This window comes from Arachis ipaensis, chromosome B05 (assembly GCF_000816755.2).
Source record: "Arachis ipaensis cultivar K30076 chromosome B05, Araip1.1, whole genome shotgun sequence".
In the NCBI taxonomy this organism is placed as follows: domain Eukaryota; kingdom Viridiplantae; phylum Streptophyta; class Magnoliopsida; order Fabales; family Fabaceae; genus Arachis; species Arachis ipaensis.
The window spans coordinates 120,675,880-120,683,118 of NC_029789.2; positions in this window are offsets into that span (position 1 = coordinate 120,675,880).

Genomic DNA, 7,239 nt, shown 5'->3' on the forward strand with positions numbered 1-7,239 from the left:
GCGCCTTCTTCACAGATGTCCATGAGGACTTGGTCCAACCTTTGATCAAAGTTGACCCTTCTAGTGTATGGGTGTGCATCTCCTTGCATCATGGGCAAGTTGAATGCCAACCTTACATTTTCCGGACTAAAGTCTAAGTATTTCCCTCGGACTATTGTAAGCCAATTCTTAGGATCCGGGTTCACACTTTGATCATGGTTCTTGGTGATCCATGCATTGGTATAGAACTCTTGAACCATTAAGATTCCGACTTGTTGAATGGGGTTGGTGAGAACTTACCAACTCTTCTTCGGATCTCATGTCGGATCTCCAGATATTCGCCCTTTTTGAGCTTAAAAGGGACCTCGGGGATCACCTTCTTCTTGGCCACAACTTCATAGAAGTGGTCTTGATGCACCCTTGAGAGGAATCTCTCCATCTCCCATGACTCGGAGGTGGAAGATTTATGGAAAAACAAGAAGATTTAGCTTTTACCACACCAAACTTAGAAGGTTGCTTGTCCTCGAGCAAAAGAAGAAAGAAGAGAGTAGAAGAAGAAGAAGAAATAGAGGAGATGGAAGGGGCTTTGTGTTTCGGCCAAGGGGGAGAAGTAGTGGTTAAGTTGTGTGAAAATGAAGGAGTGAAGATGGATTTATATAGGAGTGGAGAAGGCGGGTATGTTTCGGCCATTATGGGTAGGTTTGGGTAGGAAAGTGGTTTGAATTTGAATGGTGAGGTAGGTTGGGTTTTATGAAGGATGGATGTGAGTAGTGAAGAGAATGGTGGGATTTGATAGGTGAGGGGGTTTTTAGGGAAGAGGTATTGAGGTGATTGGTGAATGGGTGAAGAAGAGAGAGAGAGGTGGGATAGGTGGGGATCCTGTGGGTTCCACAGATCCTGAGGTGTCAAGGATTTCTCATCCCTGCACCATGTGGCGTGTAAAACGCCCCTTACTGCCAATCCTGGCGTTAAACGCCAGGCTGCTGCCCATTTCTGGCGTTTAACGCCAGCTTCTTGTCCATTCCTGGCGTTAAACGCCAGTCTGGTGCCCATTTCTGGCGTTAAACGCCCAGAATGGTGCCAGACTGGGCGTTTAACGCCCATTCTGCTACCCTTACTGGTGTTTAAACGCCAGTAAGTTTCTCCTCCAGGGTGTTCTATTTTTCATTCTATTTTTCCTTCTGTTTTTGCTTTTTCAATTGTTCTTGTGACTTCACATGATCATCAACCTACAGAAAACATAAAATAACAAAAGAAAATAGAAATTTAACATAGATAAGTAAAAATTGGGTTGCCTCCCAACAAGCGCTTCTTTAATGTCAATAGCTTGACAGTGGCTCTCATGGAGCCTCACAGATGTCCAGAGCAATGTTAGAACCTCCCAACACCAAACTTAGAGTTTGAATGTGGGGGTTCAACACCAAGTCTCATTACCAAACAACCTGGTATTTAGCTTCATGATTGCTCTAAGGTACTTAGCAACTTGCTCTTCAGTAACATCTTCATCCTCTTCAGAGGAAGAATACTCATCAGAGCTCATGAATGGCAGAAGTAAATTCAATGGAATCTCTATGGTCTCAGTGTGAGCGTTAGATTCCCATGGTTCCTCATTAGGGAACTTCTTGGAGGTTAGTGGATGTCCATTGAGGTCTTCCTCAGTGGAGATTACTGCCTCTTCCTCCTCTCCAGGTTCGGCCATGTGAGACGTGTTTATGGCCTTGCACTCTCTCTTTGAATTCTCTTCTGTATTGCTTGGGAGAGTACTAGGAGGGAGTTCAGTAATTTTCTTACTCAGCTGACCCACTTGTGCCTCCAAATTTCTAATAGAGGATCTTGTTTCAGTCATGAAACTTTGAGTGGTTTTGATTAGATCAGAGACAATAGTTGCTAAATCAGAGTGGCTCTGCTTAAAATTCTCTGTTTGTTGCTGAGAAGATGATGGAAAAGGCTTGCTATTGCTAAACCTGTTTCTTCCACCATTATTGTTGTTGAAACCTTGTTGAGGTCTCTGTTGATCCTTCCATGAGAGATTTGGATGATTCCTCCATGAAGGATTATAGGTGTTTCCAAAGGGTTCTCCCATGTAATTCACCTCTTCCATTGCTGGATTCTCAGGATCATAAGCCTCTTCTTCAGAAGAAGCTTCCTTAGTACTGCCTGTTGCTGCTTGCATTCCAGACAAACTCTGAGAAATCATATTGACTTGTTGGGTCAATATTTTATTCTGAGCCAATATGGAATTCAGAGTATCAATCTCAAGAACTCATTTCTTCTGAGTTATCCCATTATTCACAGGATTCCTTTCAGAAGTGTACATGAATTGGTTATTTGCAACCATTTCAATGAGTTCCTGAGCTTCTGCAGGCGTCTTCTTCAGATGAAGAGATCCCCTAGCAGAGCTATCCAATGACATCTTGGATAGTTCAGACAGACCATCATAGAATATACCTATGATACTCCATTCAGAAAGCATGTCAGAAGGACAACTTCTGATCAATTGCTTGTATCTTTCCCAAGCTTCATAGAGGGATTCACCTTCCTTCTGTCTGAAGGTTTGGACTTCCACTCTAAGCTTGCTCAATTTTTGAGGTGGAAAGAACTTTGTCAAGAAAGCATTGACTAGCTTTTCCCAAGAGTTCAGGCTTTCTTTAGGTTGTGAGTCCAACCATGTCCTAGCTTTGTCTCTTACAGCAAAAGGGAAGAGCATAAGTCTGTAGACTTCAAGGTCAACCCCATTGGTCTTGACAGTATCACAGATTTGCAAGAATTCAGCTAAGAACTGATGAGGATCTTCCAATGGAAGTCCATGAAACTTGCAATTCTGTTGCATTAGAGAAACTAATTGAGGCTTAAGCTCAAAGTTGTTTGCTCCAATGGCAGGGATTGAGATGCTTCTCCCATAGAAGTCGGGAGTAGGTGCAGTAAAGTCACCAAGCACCTTCCTTGCATTGTTGGCATTGTTGTTTTCGGCTGCCATGATTTCTTCTTCCTTGAAAAGCTCTGTTAGGCCCTTTAAAGAGAATTGTGCTTTAGCTTCTCTTAGCTTTCTTTTCAAGGTCCTTTCAGGTTCAGGATCAGCTTGAACAAGTATGCCTTTATCTTTGTTCCTGCTCATATGAAAGAGAAGAGAACAAGAAAGTAGGGAATCCTCTATGTCACAGTATAGAGATTCTTTGAGGTGTCAGAGGAAAAGAAGATTAGAATGAGGAGGTAGAGAGAGAAGAATTCGAACTTATCAAGAGGGATAGAGTTCGAATTGCACCTTGAGGAACAGTGTTAGTCCCTTAAATAGAAAGATGTGAGAAGAGGGGAAGAAATTTTCGAAATTAAAGTAAAAGATTTTGAAATAATTAAAAGAAATAAAGTGATTTTTGAAAAAAATTTTGAAATTAGAAATTAAAAAGATATGATTGAAAATTAATTTTGAAAAAGATGTGATTGAAAAGATATGATTGAGAAGATATGATTAAAAATCAAACTAAAAAGAGAAAGTTTTAAAATTAAAGTTGATTACTTGTCTAACAAGAAATTAGAAGATATGATTCTAGAATTAAAACCTTTGATCCTTTCTTAATAGGCAAGTAACAACTAGAAAATTTGAAGTAAATCATTAATTTTAGCAAGGATTTTCAAAAATAAAAAAAATGGAAAGCAATTGATTTTGAAGAGATATGATTGAAAAGATATGATTTGAAAAAGATTTGATTTTGAAAAATTATGAAGATTTGAAAAAAAATTTGAATTAAAAACAAAATCTTCCCTCTTATGTCATCCTGGCGTTAAACGCCCAGAATGGCATCCATTCTGGCGTTTAACGCCCAAAACCCTACCTTTTTGGGCGTTAAACGCCCAGCCAGGTACCCTGGCTGGCGTTTAAACGCCAGTTTTCCTTCTTCACTGGGTGTTTTGAATGCCTAGCTTTTTTTGTTTGATTCCTCTGCTGAATGTTCTAAATCTTCAATTCTCTGTATTATTGACTTGAAAAGACACAATTTTGAAAATAATTTTTTGAATTTTTAATGATGAGAAACAATAAAAATGCAACTAAGATCAAATAAACAATGCATGCACGACACCAAACTTAAAAATTTTCATATAAGAGACACTAACAAATTGAGAATGCACATGAGAAACAACAGAACACACAAAACAAGAGAATTTAAAGATCAGAGCAATGAAATCATCAAGAACAACTTGAAGATTAATGAAGAACATAATGCATGTAATTTTCGAAAATTAGAGGCATGCAATTGACACCAAACTTAAAATTAGACACTAGACTGAAACAAGAAACATAAAATGTTTTTGATTTTTATGGTTTTATAAATTTTTTTTGTGATTTTTCGAAAATTGAGTGGAAAAGAGAATAAAGGGGTTCAAAATTTTTAATAAGAATTTCAGGAATCATTGCAATGCTAGTCTAAGACTCCGGTCCAGGAATTAGACATGGCTTACTAGCCAGCCAAGCTTTCAATGAAAGCTTCGGTCCAAAACACTAGACATGGCCAATGGCCAGCCAAGCTTTAGTAGATCATTGCTAACAACAGCAAAATTTATAGGAATCAACAAGTTCTTGTGATGATAAGTTGAAACCTCGGTCCAATAAGATTAGACATGGCTTCACAGCCAGCCAGACTTCAACAAATCATCATGAAACTCTAGAATTCATTCTTAAAAACTCTGAGGAACAAAATAGAAAATTTTTTTTGTATTTTTTAAAAAAAATTTCGAAAATAAAAAGTAAAATTACCTAATCTCAGCAACAAGATGAACTGTCAGTTGTCCAAACTCGAACAATCCCTGGCAACGGCGCCAAAAACTTGGTGCACGAAATTGTGATAATCAACAATGGCGCCAAAGGATTTGGAGCTCTCAAACGTGAATCACACTTTGTCACAATTCCGCACAACTAACCAGCAAGTGCACTGGGTCGTCCAAGTAATACCTTACGTGAGTAAGGGTCGATCCCACGGAGACTGTCAGCTTGAAGCAAGCTATGGTCACCTTGTAAATCTCAGTCAGGCGAATTCAGATGGTGATGGAGAATTGATAATTGAAAATAAATAAAAACATAAAATAAAGATAGAGATACTTATGTAATTCATTGGTAGGAATTTCAGATAAGCGTATGGAGATGCTTTGTCCATCCTGAACCTCTGCTTTCCTATTGCCTTCTTCCAATCATTCATACTCCCTTCCATGGCAAGCTTATGTTGGGTTTCACCGTTGTCAATGGATACCTCCCGTCCTCTCAGTGAAAATGGTCCTGATGCTCTGTCACAACATCGGCTAATCAGTTGTTGGTTCTTGATCATGTCGGAATAAGATCCATATCCTTTTGCGTCTGTCACATGCCCCACACTCGCGAGTTTGAAGCTCGTCACAGTCATCCCGTCCTAGATCCTACTCGGAATACCACAGACAAGGTTTAGACTTTCTGGATCTCAAGAATGCTGCCAATTAATTCTCGCCTATACCACGAAGACTCTGATTTCATAGAATGGAGAGCTCGGTTGTCAGGCGAGGCACCCATGCGTCATGAACCAGAAGGCTAAGAGATACACACTCAATCGAAGGTAGAACGGAGGTGGTTGTCAGTCACGCGTTCATAGGTGAGAATGATGATGAGTGTCACGGATCATCACATTCATCAAGTTGAAGAACCAGTGATATCTTAGAGAAGAAGTAGACGTGAATTGAATAGAAAAACAATAGTAATTGCATTAATTCATGAGGAACAGCAGAGCTCCACACCTTAATCTATGGTGTGTAGAAACTCCACCGTTGAAAATACATAAGAACAAGGTCTAGGCATGGCCGTGAGGCCAGCCCCCAAACGTGTCTAAGATAGCATAAGACTACTCAAAGATTCCAAGATGATCAAAAGATGAAAATACAATAGTATAAGGTCCTATTTATAGAGAACTAGTAGCCTAGGGTTTACAGAAATCAGTCATTAATGCAGAAATCTTCTTCCGGGCCCACTTGGTGTGTGCTTGGGCTGAGCATTAAAGCTTCCATGTGTAGAGACTTTTCTTGGAGTTAAACGCCAGCTTTTGTGCCAGTTTGGGCGTTTAACTCCAGCTTTTGTGCCAGTTCCGGCGTTAAACGCCAGAATTCTTGAGCTGACTTGGAACGCCTGTTTGGGCCATCAAATCTCGGGCAAAGTATGGACTATTATATATTGCTGAAAATCCCAAGATGTCTACTTTCCAACGCAATTGAGAGTGCGCCAATTGGGCTTCTGTAGCTCCAGAAAATCCATTTTGAGTGCAGGGAGGTTAGAATCCAACAGCATCTGCAGTCCTTTTTCAGCCTCTGAGTCAGATTTTTGCTCAGGTCCCTCAATTTCAGCCAGAAAATACCTGAAATCACAGAAAAACACACAAACTCATATTAAAGTCCAGAAAAGTGATTTTTATTTAAAAACTAATAAAAATATAATAAAAACTAACTAAAACATACTAAAAACATACTAAAAACAATGCCAAAAAGCGTATAAATTATCCGCTCATCACGTGCCATTAACACCCGCATTCTGGAGTTAGGGTTGGACTTTGTTGACAGAGATTTGGGGAGGGTGAACACTTCATAGGTGAGAGAATTTTATTGCAACTTCTTCCGAACCACTCTTGATTCAGTTCAGCTGCGGGGTAGAGAGATTATGATTACTGAGGCTGCTATTGGGGATCCACTGCTTTGCCACTATCGTCCTGATGACACCTGCACTTATAAGCAGGTAGAGATAGCCATCCACTGCATGACATTTGATTATGAGGCGCTTAAGCGCATGATTGCTACACCTGACGCCCCCTGGGTGATGGATTCTGGGAACAAGAAGCCCAAGGGGATACGTTTCTCCTATCTGTCGAGGGAAGCTAGGACTTGGCAGCATATCTTCGCCCACTATGTCTTCCCCATCACTCACTTCTCAGAGATCCTTATGGATATGCTAGTTCTGATTGGGTGTGTCCTACACTAATCACCAGCATGATCAAGATGGCTGATGTTCGGTGAGAGGATGATGACGTAACACCACCACCCCCAGATGATGACGAGAAGGAGGTTACCATTCCATGGGGTGGCTGGGTGCACGAGAAGCCCCCACCCAAACGCTGTTCTTGAGCCAGAGTAGTAGAAGAGGCAGCTCAGCCCTCATCATCAGCAGCAGCAGTAGGACCTTCCTCTACTTCAGCAACCGCAGCATCCTTACCACCACCACCAGCATCTGAGCCTACTTACCTGTTGGTGCAGCACCTG